At 40.6% G+C, this 19,868-nt stretch overlaps 1 pseudogene; it reads left to right on the top strand.

Moving 5' to 3' along the window:
- The first annotated feature begins 17,378 nt into the window (after positions 1–17,378).
- Positions 17,379–19,123, top strand: LOC126084382 (COP9 signalosome complex subunit 5-like; annotated as a pseudogene).
- The last annotated feature ends 745 nt before the right edge of the window (positions 19,124–19,868 follow it).

The raw sequence follows: 19,868 nt of genomic DNA, 5'->3' as shown, positions 1-19,868 counted from the left end.
AGAGAGAGAGCCAACCACATGTGAAAATCTACCATAATAATAACTTGTCAAAGATTATCTTTTCAATAAATGATGTTAGGATGACTAGATAGTCACTTGGAACAAAGATGAAATTAGACCCATTCCTCAGACCACACACAGGATGAGCTCTGTTTCCCAGATTTGAATGCAAAACATAGAACTACTCTTGAAGTTTATGTTTCCTAGACAACAAAACATGGGTGCATTCCTTTATACCTGAATGTAGGGAAAGGCTTTATAACTATGACGAAAAATCTACACGCAATTTTTAAAAAAGATAAATTTAACTACTTAAAAAATTAAAACCAACTGCTTTAGGTGAAGGGAAAGACAACACTCAATACATGGAAGGTCAGCTCAACTGGACTGGACCAAAAGCAAAGAAGTTTCCGGGATAAAATGAATGCTTCAAAGGTCAGCGGAGCAAGGGCGGGGGTCTGGGGAACATGGTTTGCGGGGACTTCTAAGTCAATTGGCAAAATAATTCTATTATGAAAACATTCTGCATCCCACTGTGAAATGTGGCGTCTGGGATCTTAAATGCCAACAAACGGCCATCTAAGATGCATCAGTTGGTCTCAACCCACCCGGAGCAAAGGAGAATGAAGAACACCAAGGTCACACGATAACTAAGAGCCCAAGAGACAGAAAGGGCCACATGAACCAGAGACCTACATCCTCCTGAGACCAGAAGAACTAGTTGGTGCCCGGCCACAATCGATGACTGCCCTGACAGGGAGCACAGCAGAGGACCCCTGAGGGAGCAGGAGATCAGTGGGATGCAGACCCCAAATTCTCATAAAAAGACCAAACTTAATGGTCTGACTGAGACTAGAGGAATCCCGGCGGCCATGCTCCCCAGACCTTCCGTTGGCCCAGGACAGGAACCATCCCCGAAGACAACTCATCAGACATGAAAGGGACTGGTCAGTGGGTGGGAGAGAGACGCTGATAAAGAGTGAGCTAATTATATCAGGTGGACACTTGAGATTGTGTTGGCATCTCTTGTCTGGAGGGGGGATGGGAGGATAGAGAGAGAGGGAAGCTGGCAAAATTGTCACAAAAGGAGAGACTGAAAGGGCTGACTCATTGGGGGAGAGCAAGTGGGAGTACAGAGTAAGATGTATGTAAACTTATATGTGACAGACTGATTGGATTTGTAAACGTTCACTTGAAGCTTAATAAAAGTTAATAAAAAAAAAAAATTAAAACCTTTGCATGGCAAAATCACCATAAGCAAAAACAAGACAAATGGCCAAAGAGAGATAATATCAGCTACATCATATTGGTGATATCTGAAGAACTCATATTAATAATTTATTAACAACTTAAATCTTGAGGGCAAAAATGACCAAAAATCCTGTACAAAAATGGGCAAAAGACATTAACAAACAATTCACAAAAAGAGATTTAAAAAATGTACCTTAAACATGAAATTTTTCAACTTCACTCAGAATAACAGAAACGCAGATTGAAACCACACTGGAAGTGTCATGGCAGTCTCGAGGGTTTTTTGTTTTTTTTTTTTTTACTTTAGATGAAGGTTTGCAGAACAAACTAGTTTCTCATCAAACAGCTAGTACACACATTGTTGTGTGACGTTGGTTAACATCCCCACGACACATCAACACTCTCCCTTCTCAGCCCTAGGTTCCCTATCACCAGCTTTCCTGTTCCCCTCCTGCCTTCCAGTCCCTGTCCCAGGGCTGTTGCACCCCTTTAGTCTTGTTTTGTTCCATGGGTCTGTTTAGTCTTTGGTTGAAGGGTAAACCTCAGGAGTGGCCTCATTACTGAGCTAAAAGGGTGTCCGGGGGCCATACTCTGAGGGTTTCTCCAGTCTCTGTCAGGCCAGCAAGTCTGGTCTTTCTTTTTGAGTTAGAATTTTGTTCTACATTTTTCTCCAGCTCTGTCTGGGACCCTCTATTGTGACTCCTGTCAGAGCAGTCAGTGGTGGTAGCTGGGCACCATCTAGTTGTACTGGACTCAGTCTGGTGGAGGCCACGTAGATGTGGTCCTTTACTCCTTTGGATCAATCTTTCCCTTGTGTCTTTAGCTTTCTTCATTCTTCCTTGCTCCTGAAGGAGTGAGACCAGTGGTGTATTCCAGATGGCCACTCACAGGCTTTTAAGACCCCAGACGCTACTCACCAACGTGGGATGTAGAACATTTTCTTTATAAATTCTGTTATGCCAATTGAGCTAGACGTTCCCTGAGAACGTCTCAACCCAACAATTCAGTCCTCAGAGAGTTTGGATATGTCTATGGAGCTAAAAAAAAAAAATTTTTTTTTTTTTATGGAGCTACCATGACCTTGCCTTATACAGGTTGTGCTGGCTTCCTCAGAATACTGCCTTACCCTTCACCAAAGTTACCACTTACCTCTTTTCTATTAAGTGTTTTTCCATCCCCACCCCTTCCCTCCCTCATAACCATCAAAGATTGTTTCTTTTTGTATGTAAACCTTTCCATGAGTTTTTACAATAGTGGTATCATACAATATTTGTCCTTTTGTGATTCACTTATTTCACTCAGCATAATGACCTCCAGATTCATCCATGTTGTGAGATGCTTCACAGATTCATCGTTGTTCTTTATCATTGCATAATACTCCATTGTGTGTAGGTACCACAATTTGTTTATCCATTCATCTGTCGATGGGCATCTAGGTTGTAAAGCTATCATGAACAATGCTGCAATGAACATGGATGTGCATATGTCTATTCGTGTGACGACTCTTGTTTCTCTAGGATATATTCCTAGGAGTGGGACTGTTGGATCATATGGTATTTCTATCTCTAGCTTTCTAAGGAAGGGTCACATTGTTTTCCAATATGACTATGAATTTGCAGTCCCACCAGCAGTGCATAAGAGTTCCAATCTCCCTGCAGCCTCTCCAACATTTGTTATTTCCTATTTTTTGATTTGTGCCGGTAATGCCAGGGTGAGATGGTATCTCATTATGGTTTTGATCTCTATTTCTCTGATGGCTAGAGATTGTGAGCATTTCCTCATGTGTCTGTTGGCTGCTTGAATGTCTTCTTTGCTGAAGTGTCTGTTCATTTCCTTTGACCATTTTTTAATTGGATTATTTGTCTTTTTGTTGTAGAAGTGTTGGATTTTCCTGTAGATTTTAGAGATTAGACCTTTGTCTAATTTGTAACAGCCAAAATTTTTTTCCTGGTCCATAGGTTCTCTTTTTACTCTTTTGGTGAAGTCTTTTGATGAGCATAAATGTTTAATTTTTATAAGATCCTAGTTATCTAGCCTATCCTCTTGAACCTGTGTGTTGTTGGTTGTGGTTTGTATCCTGTTAATGCTGTGTATTAGGGCCTCTAGCATTGGCCCTATTATTTCTTCTGTGAACTTCATGGTTTTTGGCTTTATATTTAAGTCTTTGATCCATTTTGAGTTGGTTTTTTCTATATGGTGTGAGGTATGGGTCCTGTTTCATTTTTTGCAGATGGATATCCAGTTTTGCCAGCACCATTTGTTAAAAAGACTGTCTTTTCCCCACTAGAAGGAGTTGGGCCCTTGTCGAAGATCAGGTGACCATAGGTGGACGTATTTACATCTGGGTTCTCAATTCTGTTCCATTGGTTATGTATCTTTCGTTGTGCCAGTACCAGCACCAGGCTGTTTTGACTACCACAGCTGTATAACAGCTTCTGAGGTCAGATAGTGCGAGTCCTCCTACTTTTTACTTCTTCAATAGTGCTTTACTTATCCGGGGTTTCTTCCTTTTCCATCTCTTAAAGAATGTTGTTGGTATTTGGATAGGTATTGCATTGTATTTGTAAATCGCTTTGGGTAGAATTGTCATTTTCATAACGATGACTCTACCTATCCACGAGCATGGTATGTTTTTCCATTTATGTAGATCTCTTTTGGTTTCTTGCAGTAGTGTTTTGTAGTTTTCTTTATATAGGTCTTTTACATCCCTGATTAGATTTATTCCCAAGTTTTTTTGTTTTTTAGGGCCTATTATAATGGGATTGTTTTCCTGATTTCTTTTTCAATGTTCTCTTTACTGGTGTATAACAATCCAATTGATTTTTGTATATTTGTCTTGTATCCTGCAACTCTGCTGAATCTCTCTATTAGTTCCAGTAGTTTTCCTGTGAAGTCTTTTGGGTTTTCTATGTACAGTTTCATAGCATTCACAAATAGGTACAGTTTAACTTCTTCATTGCCATTTTGGATGTCCTTTATTTCTGTTTCTTGCCTTATTGCTCTAGCTAGGATTTCCAGCACAATGTTAAATAGGAGTGGTGATAAAGGGCATCCTTGTCTTGTTCCTGTTCTCAAGGGGAATGTTTTCAGCCTCTCTCCATTAAGAAGAATGTTGGCTGTTTGTTTTGCATAGATGCCCTTTATTATGTTGAGAAATTTCCCTTCTATACCTATTTTATTGAGAATTTTTATCAGGAATGGGTGTTGGAGTTTGGAATGCCTTTTCTGCATCAATTGAGATGATCATGTGATCGTTTTCTTTCCTTTTATTTATGTAGTGAATTACATTAACTGATTTTCTAATGTCGAGCCATCCTTGCATAGCTGGTATGAATCCTAATTGGCTGTGATGTATTAGTTTTTTGATATGATGGTGAATTCTATTGGCTAGAATTTTGTTGAGAATTTTTGCATTTATATTCATGAGAGAGATTGCTCTGTAGTTTTCATTTTTTGTGGTGTTTTTGCCCAGTTTTGGTATCAGGGTTATTCTGGCTTCATAGAAGGAATTCAGAAGTATTGCTTCCTTTTCTGCGTTTGGAAATAGTTTCAGTAGTACTGGTGTAAGTTCTTCTCTGAGTGTTTGGAAGAATTCTCCAGTGAAGCCATTTGAGCTAGGGATTTTTTTTTGTTGTTGGAAGTGTTTTTTATTATCTTTTCAATCTCTTTCTCTCATTATGGGTCTGCTCAGATTTTCAACATCATTTTGTGTTAGTTTGGGTAGGTAGTGTGTCTCTAGAAATTTGTCCATTTCCTCTAGGTTTTCAAATTTCTTGGAGTATAGTTTTTCATAGTATTCTGTTATGATCCTTTTTATTTCAGTTGGGTCTGTTCTAATGTCCCTCATTTCATTTCTTCTTTGGGCTAGTTGCATCCTCTCATGGTTTTCTTTGGCCAGTTTGCTCAGTGGTTTGTCAATTGTGTTGATCCTTTCAAAGAACCAACTTTTGGTTTTGTTGATTCTTTCTATTGTTTTTCTACTCTCTATTTCATTTATTTCTGCTCTGATCTTTATTATTTCCTTTCTTCTGGCGGCTGTGGGCTTCGTTTGCTTTTCTCTTTCTATTTGTCAAAGTTGTGTAGCTAATGGTTTTGTTTTGTCCCTTTTTTTTCTTTTTTGATGTATGCATCTAGTGGTATAAATTGACCTCTGAGGACTGCCTTTGCTGTGTCCCAAAGGTTTTGATATAGCGTGTTTTCTTTCTAATTTGATTTTAGGATTTTTTTTTATTCCATCGCTGATTTCTTCTATTACCTACTGGTTTTTAAGCATGGTGTTATTCAGTTTCCATGTAATTGATTTTTTTCCTTACTCTTCCTGTTGTTAATTTCTACTTTCATGGTGCTGTGGTCAAAGAAGATACTTTGTATTATCTCAGTGTTATGGATTTTGTTGAGGGTTGCTCTGTGTCCTAATATGTGGTCTATTCTGAAGAATGTTCTATGTGTGTTGGAAAAGAATGTGTACTTGCAGCTGTTGGGTGGAGTACTCTATATATGTCTATGAGGTCAAGTTGGCTGATTGTGCTCTTTAGCTCTTCTGTATCTTTGTTGAGTTTCTTTCTAGATGTTCTGTCCTTTACCCAGAGTGGTGTGTTTAAGTCTCCCACTATTATTGTGGAACTCTCAATTTCTTTTTTCAGTACTGTTAGAGTTTGCTTTATGTATTTTGGAGCCCTGTCATTGGGTTTGTAGATGTTTATTATGGTTAAGTCTTCTTGATGGATCATCCCTTTAATCATTATATAGTGCCCTTCTTTGTCTTTTATGAATTTTGTTTTAAAGTCTATTTTATCTGAGATTAGTATTGCCACTCCTCCTCTTTTTTGGTAGTTATTTGCTTTATATACTTTTTCCACCCTTTGATTTTTAATAAATTTACGTCCTTGTTTCTAAGGTGTGTCTCTTGTAGACAGCATATTGACGGATCTGTTTTTTTATCCATTCTGTCACTCTGTGTCTATGGGTGCATTTAGGCCATTTACATTCAGTGTAATTATTGATAGGTGTGAGTTTATTGCTGTCATTTTGTAGTATTTTTTTTTTTGTAGTGTGTACGTTTTCTTTGTTCCTCTTACTCTCCTGAGCTGAGTTCCTTTTTTGTGGATTTCTTTTTTTTTTTTAATTTTTATTAAGCTTCAAGTGAACATTTACCATTCCAATCAGTCTGTCACATGTAGGTTTACATACATCTTACTCCCTTCTCCCACTTGCTCTTCCCCTATTGAGTCAGCCCTTACAGTCTCTCGTTTCGTGCCAATTTTACCATTTTCCCTCTCTCTCTATCTTCCCATCCCCCCTCCAGTCAAGAGTTGCCAACACACTCTCCCGTGTCCACCTGATTTAATTAGCTCACTCTTCATCAGTATCTCTCTCCCCCCCACTGACCAGTCCTTTTCATGCCTGATGATTTGTCTTCGGGGATGGTTCCTGTCCTGTGCCATCAGAAGTTCTGGGGAGCATTATCTCTGGGATTCCTCTAGTCGCAATCATACCATTAGGTGTGGTCTTTTAATGAGACTTTGGGGTCTGCATCCCATTGGTCTCCTGCTCCCTCAGGAGTTGTCTGTTGTGTTCCCTGACAGGGCAGACATTGATTGTGGCCGGGCACCAACTAGTTCTTCTGGTCTCAGGATAATGTAGGTCTCTGGTTCAAGTGGCCCTTTCTGTCTCTTGGGTTCTTAGTTGTCGTGTGACCTTGGTGTTCTTCCTTTGCCTGTGCTCCCGGTGGGTTGAGACCAATTAATGTATTTTAGATGGCTGCTTGTTGGCATTTAGGACCCCAGGTGCCACAATTCAAAGTGGGATGCAGAGTGTTTTCATAATAGAATTGTTTTGCCCATTGACTTAGAAGTCCCCTCAAACCAAGTTCCCCAGACCCCAGCCCCTGCTTCGCTGACCTTTGAAGCTTTCATTTTATCTCGGAAACCTCTTTACTTTTAATCCAGTCCAATTAGGCTGACCTTCCTTGTTTTGAGTGTTGTCTTTCCCTTCACCCAAAGCAGTTCCCATCTACAGATTGATCAATAAAAAGCCCTCTCCCTCCCTCCCTACCTCCCTCCCCCCTTTGTAACCACAAAAGTATGTGTTCTTTTCCGTTTTTTCTATTTCTCAAGATCTTATAATAGTGGTCTTATACAATATTTGTCCTTTTGCAACTGACTCATTTCGCTCAGCATAATGCCTTCCAAATTCCTCCATGTTATGAAATGTTTCAGAGATTCGTCACTGTTCTTTATCGATGCGTAGTATTCCATTGTGTGAATATACCACAATTTATTTACCCATTCGTCCGTTGATGGACATCTTGGTTGCTTCCAGCTTTTTGCTATTGTAAACAGAGCTGCAATAAACATGGGTGTGCATATATCTGTTTGTGTGAAGGGTCTTGTATCTTTAGGGTATATTCCGAGGAGTGGGATTTCTGGGTTGTATGGTAGTTCTATTTCTAACTGTTTAAGATAACGCCAAATGGATTTCCGAAGTGGTTGTACCATTTTACAATCCCACCAGCAGTGTATGAGAGTTCCAGTCTCTCCGCAGCCTCTCCAACATTTATTATTTTGTGTTTTTTGAATTAATGCCAGTCTAGTTGGTGTCAGATGGAATCTCATCGTAGTTTTAATTTGCATTTCTCTAATGGCTAATGATCGAGAGCATTTTCTCATGTATCTGTTGGCTGCCTGAATATCTTCCTTAGTGAAATGTGTGTTCATATCCTTTGCCCACTTCTTGATTGGGTTGTTTGTCTTTTTGTGGTTGAGTTTTGACAGAATCATGTAGATTTTAGAGATCAGGCGCTGGTCTGAGATGTCATAGCTGAATATTCTTTCCCAGTCTGTAGGTGGTCTTTTTACTCTTTTGGTGAAGTCTTTAGATGAGCATAGGTGTTTGATTTTTAGGAGCTCCCAGTTATCTGGTTTCTCTTCATCATTTTTGGTAATGTTTTGTATTCTGTTTATGCCCTATATTAGGGCTCCTAGGGTAGATCCTATTTTTTCTTCCATGATTTTTATCGTTTTAGTCTTTATGTTTAGGTCTTTGATCCACTTGGAGTTAGTTTTTGTGCATGGTGTGAGGTATGGGTCCTGTTTCATTCTTTTGCAAATGGATATCCAGGTATGCCAGCACCATTTGTTAAAAAGACTATTATTTCCCCAATTGACTGACACTGGTCCTTTGTCAAATATCAGCTGCTCATACGTGGATGGATTTATATCTGGATTCTCAATTCTGTTCCATTGGTCTATGTGCCTGTTGTTGTACCAGTACCAGGCTGTTTTGACTACTGTAGCTATATAATAGGTTCTGAAATCAGGTAGGGTGAGGCCTCCCACTTTCTTCTTCTTTTTCAGTAATGTTTTGCTTATCCGGGGGTTCTTTCCTTTCCATATGAAATTAGTGATTTGTTTCTCTATTCCCTTAAAGTATGACATTGGTATTTGGATTGGAAGTGCGTTGTATGTATAAATGGCTTTTGGTAGAATAGACATTTTTAGTATGTTAAGTCTTCCTATCCATGAGCAGGGTATGTTTTTCCATTTAAGTATGTCCTTTTGAATTTCTTGTAGCAGAGTTTTATAGTTTTCTTTGTATAGGTCTTTTACATCCTTGGTAAGATTTATTCCTAAGTATTTTATCTTCTTGGGGGCTACTGTGAATGGTATTGATTTGGTTATTTCCTCTTCGGTGTTCTTTTTGTTGATGTAGAGGAATCCAAGTGATTTTTGTATGTTTATTTTATATCCTGAGACTCTTCCAAACTCTTCTATTAGTTTCAGTAGTTTTCTGGAGGATTTCTTAGGGTTTTCCATGTATACGATCATGTCATCTGCAAATAGTGATAGCTTTACTTCCTCCTTACCAATCTGGATACCCTTTATTTCTTTGTCTAGCCTAATTGCCCTGGCTAGGACTTCAAGTACGATGTTGAATAAGAGCGGTGATAAAGGGCATGCTTCTCTGGTTCCCGTTCTCAAGGGAAATGCTTTCAGGTTCTCTCCATTTAGAGTGATATTGGCCATTGGCTTTGCATATATGCCCTTTATTATGTTGAGGAATTTTCCTTTAATTCCTATTTTGGTTAGAGTTTTTATCATAAATGGGTGTTGAACTTTGTCAAATGCCTTTTCTGCATCTATTGATAAGATCATGTGGTTTTTATCTTTTTTTTTATTTATGTGATGGATTACATTAATGGTTTTTCTGATATTAAACCAGCTTTGCATACCTGGTATAAATCCCACTTGATCAGGGTGTATTTTTTTTTTGATGTGTTGTTGGATTCTATTGGCTAGAATTTTGTTAAGGATTTTTGCATCTATGTTCATGAGGGATATAGGTCTAAAATTTTCTTTTTTTGTAATGTCTTTACCTGGTTTTGGTATCAGGGAGATGGTAGCTTCATAGAATGAGTTGGGTAGTATTCCGTCTTTTTCTATACTTTGAAATACCTTCAATAGTAATGGTGTTAAGTCTTCTCTGAAGGTTTGGTAGAACTCTGCAGTGAAGCCATCTGGGCCAGGACTTTTTTTTGTTGGGAGTTTTTTGATTACCGTTTCAATCTCTTTTTTTGTTATGGGTCTATTTAGTTGTTCTACTTCTGAATTTGTTAGTTTAGGTAAGTAGTATTGTTCTAAGAATTTATCCATTTCTTCTAGGTTTTCAAATTTGTTAGAGTACAATTTTATGTAGTAATCTGATATGATTCTTTTGATTTCATTTGGTTCTGTTGTGATGTGGTCCTTCTCGTTTCTTATTCGGGTTATTAGTTTCCTTTCCTGTTTTTCTTTAGTCAGTCTAGCCAATGGTTTATCAATTTTGTTAATTTTTTCGAAGAACCAGCTTTTGGCTTTGTTAATTCTTTCAATTGTTTTTCTGTTCTCTAATTCATTTAGTTCAGCTCTAATTTTTATTATTTGTTTTCTTCGGGTGCCTGATGGATTCTTTTGTTGCTCTCTTTCTATTTGTTCAAGTTGTCGGGACAGTTCTCTGATTTTGGCTCTTTCTTCTTTTTGTATGTGTGCACTTATCGATATAAATTGGCCTCTGAGCACTGCTTTTGCTGTGTCCCAGAGGTTTTGATAGGAAGTATTTTCATTCTCGTTGCTTTCTAAGAATTTCTTTATTCCCTCCTTGATGTCTTCTATAACCCAGTCTTTTTTCAGGAGGGTATTGTTCAGTTTCCAAGTATTTGATTTCTTTTCCCTAGTTTTTCTGTTGATTTCTAGCTTCATTGCCTTGTGGTCTGAGAAGATGCTTTGTAATATTTCGATGTTTTGGATTCAGGAAAGATTTGTTTTATGTCCTAATATGTGGTCTATTCTAGAGAATGTTCCATGTGCGCTAGAAAAAAAAGTATATTTTGCAGCAGTTGGGTGGAGAGTTCTGTATAAGTCAATGAGGTCAAGTTGGTTGATTGTTGTAATTAGGTCTTCCGTGTCTCTATTGAGCTTCTTACTGGATGTCCTGTCCTTCTCCGAAAGTGGTGTGTTGAAGTCTCCTACTATATATGTGGAGGTGTCTATCTCACTTTTCAATTCTGTTAAAATTTGATTTATGTATCTTGCAGCCCTGTCATTAGGTGCATAAATATTTAATATGGTTATGTCTTCCTGATCAATTGTCCCTTTTATCATTATATAGTGTCCTTCTTTATCCTTTGTGGCGGATTTAAGTCTAAAGTCTATTTTGTCAGAAATTAATATTGCTACTCCTCTTCTTTTTTGCTTATTGTTTGCTTGATATATTTTTTTCCATCCTTTGAGTTTTAGTTTGTTTGTGTCTCTAAGTCTAAGGTGTGTCTCTTGTAGGCAGCATATAGATGGATCGTGTTTTTTTATCCAGTCCATGACTCTCTGTCTCTTTATTGGTGCATTTAGTCCATTTACATTCAGCGTAATTATAGATAAGTAAGTTTTTAGTGCTGTCATTTTGATGCCTTTTCATGTGTATTGTTGGCCATTTCATTTTTCCACATGCTTTTTTGTACTGAGACGTTTTTCTTAGTAGCTTGTGAGATCCTCATTTTCATAATGTTTAACTTTGTGTTTATTGAGTCGTTACGTTTTTCTTTGCTTTTTTCTTGAGTTATGGAATTGATATTCCTTTTTGTGGTTACCTTTTTATTTACCCCTATTTTTCTAAGTAAAAACCTAACTTGTATCCTTCTATTTCGCCTTGTATCACTCTCCATCTGGCAGTTCAATGCCTCCTATATTTAGTCCCTCTTTTTGATTATTTTGATCGTTTATCTATTGATTTCCATGATTTCCTGTTGTATGTATTATTTTGTTTATTTATTTATTTTTTAGAATTAGTCTTAATTTGTTTGTTTTTGTGCTTTCCCTGTTTGAGTTGCGTTGATATCAGGACGTTCTGTTTTGTGACCTTGTATTGTGCTGGTACCTGATATTATTGGTCATCCGGCCAAACAATCTCCTTTAGCATTTCTTGCAGTCTTGGTTTAGTTTTTGCAAATTCTCTAAACTTGTGTTTATCTGTAAATATCTTAATTTCTCCTTCATATTTCAGAGAGAGTTTTGCTGGATATATGATCCTTGGTTGGCAGTTTTTCTCGTTCAGTGCTCTGTATATGTCGTCCCATTCCCTTCTTGCCTGCATGGTTTCTGCTGAGTAGTCTGAACTTATTCTTATTGATTCTCCCTTGAAGGAGACCTTTCTTTTCTCCCTGGCTGCTTTTAAAATTTTCTGTTTATCTTTGGTTTTGGCAAGTTTGATGATGATATGTCTTGGTGTTTTTCTTTTTGGATCAATCTTAAATGGGGTTCGATGAGCATCTTGGATAGATATCCTTTCGTCTTTCATGATGTCAGGGAAGTTTTGTGTCAGGAGTTCTTCAACTATTTTCTCTGTGTTTTCTGTCCCCCCTCCCTGTTCTGGGACTCCAATCACTCGCAAGTTATCCTTCTTGATAGAGTCCCACATGATTCTTAGGGTTTCTTCATTTTTTTTAATTCTTTTATCTGATTTTTTTTCAGCTATGTTGGTGTTGTTTCCCTGGTCCTCCAGAAGTCCCAGTCTACATTCTAATTGCTCGAGTCTGCTCCTCTGACTTTCTATTGCGTTGTCTAATTCTGTAATTTTATTGTTAATCTTTTGGATTTCTACATGCTGTCTCTCTATGGATTCTTGCAACTTGTTAATTTTTCCACTATGTTCTTGAATAATCTTTTTGAGTTCTTTAACAGTTTTATCAGTGTGTTCCTTGGCTTTTTCTGCATTTATCCTAATTTCATTTGTGATATCTTTAAGCATTCTGTAAATTAGTTTTTTATATTCTGTATCTGATAATTCCAGGATTGTATCTTCATTTGGGAAAGATTTTGATTCTTTTGTTTGGGGGGTTGGAGAAGCTGTCATGGTCTGTTTCTTTATGTGGTTTGATATGGACTGCTGTCTCCGAGCCATCACTGTGAAACTAGATTTTCCAAGTAGTTAGCTAAAAAAAAATGCAGTCAGATCCCTATCTGAATTCTCTCTCTGGCTCCGGGTATTCGGATGTTAATGGGGTCGCCTGAGGAGGGTGGGGGAGGGATCTGAGAGCTAGGAGTGTAGCACCACAGAATATAGAGCTGAACACCACGTTCACGCTCCGCCCCCGTTCGCCAAAATCTGGGCTGGACGGGTCCCTGGCTAGGACACTGCTTTCCTTGCTCGGAAACCAGTCACTTCCTCCTGGGGACTTCCTCCGGTGCGCGGCACCGCTCGTGGGCACTGGGTGGGCGTTTCCCGCACGAATGGTTGGGCCCGCCCCCAGGGTCTATTCAGGCGATTATAATTGGGTCCCGCGGTCACGCCCCGCCTGTGCGCACGCCCAAATCCCAGCGGGATGACTTCCGGGTTGAGACGCTGCTTTCCCCGTTCCGGAACCAGTCACTTCCTCCCGGGGACTTCTACTTCCGGAGCGCCACACCTCTCGCGCGAACTGGGTTGGCGTCACCTGCACGGCCAGGTGGGCCCGCCCCCTGGGTCAATTCAGGGCAATAAAAATGGACTCCGTGCTCACGCCCCGCTCGTGCGCGCGCCCAAGTCCTGGCAGGACGTCACCCCGTCTGGGACGCTACTTTCTGCGCTTCGGGACCAATCACTTCCTCCCGGGGACTTCTCCTTCCGGTGTGCCACACCTCTCGCGCAAACTGGGAGGGCGTCACTCGCATGACCAGGTGGTCCCGCCCCCTGGGTCAATTCAGGGTAATAAAAATGGACCCCGTGCTCATGCCCCGCCCGTGCGCGCGCGCCCAGATCCCAGCGGAATGGCTCCCCGTCTCGGATGCTGCTTTCCCTGCTTTGAGACCAGACACTTCCGGGGATTTCTCCCTCTGGTGTGCCGCGCTGCACGCGCGGACTGGGTGTGCGTCTTCCCGCACGAACGTGTGGGCCCTGCCCTGGGGTCACTTTAGGGAAATATAGTTGACCCCCCCCCGCTCGCGCCCTGTCGGCTTCTCGCCTAACTCCCGGCGGGACGGCACCCCAGCTGGGACGCTGTTCTCCCCCCTCCCAGATCAGTTACTGCCTCCCGGGTGCTTCTCCCTCCGGCTGGGCCCCTACGCTGCCCGCGCCAACCTGCTAGACTTCCTCCCGGGATGGGTTCGGGGGGGAAGGGGTGGGCCCCCTTTCTGTGCCGTCTGCCCCCCTGGGCTCTGCCCCAGATCGAGCTCCGAAGGTCACCTGTCTGGTGCGCTGGCTCCTAGTTCTGAAAACAGTCGCTGTCTGCCCGTATTTGTTCGTTTTCCGTCTCTAAGTCTGTGCTTGTTGTTCAGAGTTCGTAGATTGTTATGTATGTGATCGATTCCCTTGTTTTTCCAAGTCTTTGTTGCAAGAGGGATCCGCGGTAGCGTCCACCTAGTCCGCCATCTTGGCCCCGGATCTGGATTTCTTTTTCATTTCTTTTGTTTTTGTAGATTTTGTTTTATTGAGACTTTATGTTTTTCTTCTTTATTTTGATCATTAGCTTTGTTAACAATCTTTGTGGTTACCTTGAAATTTACCCTTATCTTCCTAGGTTTGAACAAGTCTATTATTACTTACTATCGCTTTGCCTTCCTCTCCATTAGAAAGTTCTATACCTATACTGTTTATTTCCTCTTTTATTGTTCTGCCATTGTTGTCATTTACAGGTTAACGTCTCTGATTGCCTGTCGAAATTCTTTTGGTTTTGGATAGCCCTTTTGAGTTCATTTCCTACGTTGGTATCTGGCTGGTACAATCTTGCATCCTAGATTCAGGCTGTGGTCTGATGTTTGTTCTCAGACCAAAGGACTCCCTTTAATAATTCTTGTAAGTTTCTTTTTTTACATATTCCCTTAATTTCTGTTTATCTGGAAATGTCCTAATTTCACTATCATATTTGAACAAAAGTTTTGCAGGATATATTATTCTTGGTTGGCAATTTTTTTCTTTCAAAGTTTTGTGTATGTCATCCCATTGCCTTCTTGCCTGCATGGTTTCTGTCAAATAATCACTGCTTAGTCTTATTGCTTCTCCTCTGTATGTGTTTTTTTTTCCCCCCCTCAAGCTGCTCTCAGGATTTTGTCTTTCTCTTTGGTTTTTGCAAGTGTGATTATGATAGGCCTTGATTTTTTTCTTTTGGGGTCTATCCTACATAGTGTTCATTGGGCTTTGTAGATGGTCAGTTTTTCACCATTCATAATATTAGGGAAGTTTTCTGTCAGTAATTCTTCAATGATCCTCTTTGTATTTCCCACTTTCTTTCCCTGTTCTGGAACTCCAGTCACTTGTAAATTTTTGCTTTTGATTGTACCCCACTTAATTCTCAGGGTTTCTTCTTTTTTCTTCATTCTTTTTTCTGATTTTTCCACAGACAGAGCTGTATGCAAGGATTTGTCTTCGATTTCACTGATGATCTTCCACCAGTTCAAATCTGCTCCTCAGCAGATTTATCTTTTGTATTTCTAATTGTCGTTTTTGTATGATTTCTAGTTGCAAATTTATTTTGGCATTTTGTTCCTGTATTATTTTCCTGAATTCTTCCATTTTTTGTCTGTAATTTTTATGAATTTGTCTGCCTTTTCCATAAATTTGTCTATTTTTTCCTCATTTTTGTCTGCTTTTTGCTATACCTCTTTGATTTCTCTCAATATTAGGGATTTGAATTCCCTATCATGTAGTTCTAGTGCCTTTTCTTCTACTGGAAAGTCATCTGGTGTTTTATTTTGGATGCCTGCTGGAACCATCCTGTCCTGTTTTTGTATATTGTTTTTATCTTGTCTTCTGTCTTCAGAACATAGAGTGGTTATTCATTTCTTGATTGTAGATTTGTCTCTTTCTTCTTGCTTTTTTATTTGGTTTTGTCTGAGCAGGCAGGCTGTGCCTTCTTTGTTGTTTGTCTATAGAAACCCTGGTGGCATAGTGGTTAAGTGCTACACCTGCTAACCAAAGGGTCAGCAGTTCAAATTCACCAGGCACTCCTTGGAAACCCTATGGGGCAGTTCTACTCTGTCCTATAGGGTTGCTATGAGTCAGAATCGGCTCAACGGCACTGGGTTGGTTTTTTTGGTTTTGGTCACTATACTTTTCACCTCCTTGTCCAATGGGCAGGACCAGTCACTCAGTTATGATGCAGCAGGGCAAGTCCAGCTGAAGGGGAGGGGCTGGGTTGGGTTGTTTGTGGCACGTAACAGGGCAGGCCAGGAATCAGTGCTGTGCAGGTTCTGGCAGGCCGTGCCTGTGCTGCTTGGGGGTATGTTCAGTGCATGGTTCAGAGAGGGTTGAAAGAGGTGGGAGGCTGTGATATGTGGAGTTAATATATGTATGGGAAAGAGGAGAGAGAGGAAAGAGAAACAGGAGCCAAAAACAAACAAAAAAGAAAAAAAAAGAGTGCTAAAAGAGCTTGCCATTGGAGTGGAGAGATGAGAAACCGAGAAATGGAGAAAAGCAAAAAAAAAGAAAGAGAGAGAGAAGAAAAATAATAGCTAGATAAAAAAAAATTGGAAAAGAAAAAGCCCCCAGGGGTCCCACTGGTGGGGCCATGAAGACCAGGGAAGTGGCTCCCAGGCCGTGCAGTATAGCCTGGCTAGAGAGGATATACATGTCCCACAGCCCAGGTGTTCAGGAGACAGGAAAAGAAGGTAAGCACAGAGAGACAAGAACTGAGAAATGAAGAAAGAGAAAGGAAAAAAGACAGAAAAAAGAAAGAAAGAAATGCCCCCAGGAATTCCACCTACACGGCTGCGCAGATTGTGGGAGTGGGTCCTAAGCTGTGCAGTACAACCTGGCTAGAAGCGGCTCCCAAGCCAAGAAAACAAACAAATAAAGCAAAACAAAACATGCAAAAAAAAAAAAAAAGGTCCCAGGGATCCCACTAGCATGGTATCGCAGTCCGGGGGAGGGGCTTCACAGCCTTTCAAAAAGAAGTAGATGGCACACAGATCCAGGTTTTCGAGTGAGAGGAGGTGGAGGTGGTGGGAGGCATGGAAAAAAACGAAAGAAAAGAAAAGAAGCAACATCAGTTCAGGTACCCGGCCAGTGTGGGCAGGGCAAATTCAAGTGGCTTGGGGCCAAAGCAGTTGCCTCTCAGCCAAGGGACTGTGGTTGGTGGGAAGCAGAGTAGGTCAAAGGGGGAGGAGAAAAGGATTGTGTTAGGAAAGTGTATAACGCTCTTCACTGGGTGCTGTCTCCTGCTGGGAACCTCGTGAAGCTGCTTTCCCGTACTCTCTGTCCATCGATCTCTGATGTGGGTGGGATGAATCCAAGCGGCATGGATGCTGCACTTCCTGGCCAGCCGAGCCACCACAGCCAGCCAAGAAGTGAGGAGGTAGAGCAGTGGGGAGAGGATGGGGGGGGTAAAAAAGCATGTATTGCTGGTTACTCGGTGCTCTATCTCCTGCTGGGAGCTCCACGAAGCTGCTTCCCCAACAGGAGTCCCAGATGGTGAATCTGTGCTGTGTTAGCTGATAGGGGACCTCCACATGTATCTCTCCACTCCCTCTGTCCTCTGTCAGTTTCTTATTCCATTCAGTGTTTGGCTGAGTTCTTTATCTCTTCATTTGACACTATCGGGTTCCAGGAATGACGTTTGTCAGTTTTACTCAGTTTTTCGCTTCTTTGCTATGGAGGGATGGCACAGTGCTTCCGTCTATGGCACCATGTCGGCCGGAAGAGCTAAAGAGTCTTTTAAGAGGTTGCATACTGGGAGACCTGGCAGGTAAAGTTACACCTTGGCTGTGGAAATGGCAACTTTCTCCAACTCTTAGTGACAGTGGCATAGGGAGCATATTGTATAAGGCCCAGAAAACCTGTGAATTGGCCAACAATATGCAAGAAACTCAGAGTACTGATTAAATCTACAAATATGACCAGAAACAGCAGCAGGAAATCCTGGTGACAAAACCCTGGATTACCATGACATTAAGGAGCCCTGGTAGCACAGTGGTTAAAGTGCTTGGCTGCTAACTGAAAGGTTGATGTGGGGGAAAAATGGCAGTCTGTTTCCATAAGGATTTACAGCCCTGGGAATCCTATGGGCAGTTCTACTCTTTCCTATAGGATCGCTATGAGTTGGAATCAACTCTATGGCAGCGGGTAATGGGTACCACAACTTTAAAAAAAAAAAGTTGCCTTAGACTCCAAGTCACCAGGCCTTTCTTCCAAGTGTCTCTGGGTAGGCTCAAACCTCCAACCTTTTGGTTAGTAGCCTCACACTTTAACCATTTGCACCACCCAGGGACTCCACCATTACATTGTTGTTGTTGTGTGCCCTTGAGTCAATCCCAACTCACAGTGACCCTATAGGACAGGGTAGGACTGCCCCATGGGGTTTCCTAGGCTGCAATCTTTAAGGGAGCAGATGACCAGGCCTTTTCTCCCACAGAGCTGCTGGTGTGTTCGAACCACTGATCTTTCAGTTAACCATTGCTCCACCAGGGCTCTTACCATCACCTTAAGGATTGCAAAACTTGGAATTGATGGGTTTGATGCTAGGAAACGTGGATGGTGAAACCATAATCATTACGGACAGTTTTGCTTTGCCTGTAGGGGGCACTAAAACCAAGTAAATGTACAGGATGCTGCATGTGAATAAACCAAACCAAACCCACTGTTGTGGAGGATTCCCACTCATTGCAACCCCATGGGTTACAGGCTGGAACTGCTCCATAGGGTTTTCTTGTCTGTAATCTTTATGGAAGCAGAGCAATAGGACTTTTTCCCTGGCGCCACTGGGTGGGTTCCAACAGGTGACCTTTAGGTTAGTAGTGGAGCTGAAATTGTTGTGCCACCCAGGGACCTGCTCATATGTAAAAGGCTGGCTGCCTTTAAAATGCAACTGGCTGGTATCATAGCCATCCTCTCTATGGCTGCTGGCTCTCAGGGATTGATGTCAGTACTCAGATGCTCCAAGAACCGTTCATAACAGTGGTAATTGACCCAACAAGAACAGGTAAAGTGAATCTTGGTGCCATTACGACATATTCAAAGGGCTACAAACTACATGATGAGGGACCTTCTGTGTACCAGACTATTCTATTTACCAAAATAGAAAACTTTGCTATAAACTGCAAACAATAGAAGGCTCACATTTCAATTTTGCTTTGGATCACAAATGGCTTGAACTTTTATGGAATAAATACTGGGTGAATATGCTGAGTTCTTCTTGTTTATTTACTAACATAAACTACACCACAGGTCAGGCCTTTGGTTCCTCTGAAAAATTAGAGCTGGGATGAGAAAATTTCATGTTGGGTTTAGAAACACATGGCCAAAAGTCAGTAGCCAAACTTGCCAAAGCTACACAAGAATTTGTAAAACAACCATATAAACTAACCATGGATTGATGTCTCAGATTGTTAAGGATAAACTGTTTAATCAAATTAACATTTCAAACAATCACTGAGTAATATTTTTGCCTGGAAACCAATAGCAGAAACATACTCAAGTAACACTTTAAAACCAGTTACCAAGAATATGATTAGAAGTACAGATAGTAACCAACTTAACCATGCATGGGGTTCTGCTCCGACCACCCCATTGTTAAGTCAGTTCTGATGCTAAGTTGAATATCTTTTTTTTTTCTTTTTAGTTTTCATTATTATTGCCTTTTATTATCAGTATCTTTATAAATTCAATCCTTATTTGTCTTTGGGGGTTGGCATAAGAATGATAATATCAGCAAATTAGGCACTGCAACTTTGTACGTAGTGCATATTACTAGCGTTTAAAATACACACACACACACAAAAGGAATGGTTGTTAAGTATGGTTCGTTGTTACTCAAATATAAGTCAGGGATTGACTACTAACTGAAAGGTTGGTAGTTCGATACCACCAGTGGCTCCATGGGAGAAAGATGTGGCAGTGCGCTTCTGTAAAGATTTACAGCTTTGGAAACCCTTTGGGATCACTGTGAGTCAGAAGTAACTGGATGGCAGTGGGTTTTTGGTTTTTATCTGTACAAGGAACTCTGATTTGTCCTGAATATTAACAGCATGTAATAAAAAGCTTTAAAAGAAAAAGAAAGATACACTGAGAATTTCAAGCAAATCCTGAGCCCATTTTTTTTAAGTTTGATTATTATGATGTGGACAAAACAATTCTGAAACTAGTTTAGATGTTTATAGAATTGAGCAAATGAGTAAATT

Source organism: Elephas maximus, chromosome 10, assembly GCF_024166365.1.
Source record: "Elephas maximus indicus isolate mEleMax1 chromosome 10, mEleMax1 primary haplotype, whole genome shotgun sequence".
Lineage (NCBI taxonomy): Eukaryota > Metazoa > Chordata > Mammalia > Proboscidea > Elephantidae > Elephas > Elephas maximus.
The sequence above is the reverse complement of the archived record's forward strand: the minus strand, read 5'-3'. Positions and strand labels throughout refer to the sequence as shown.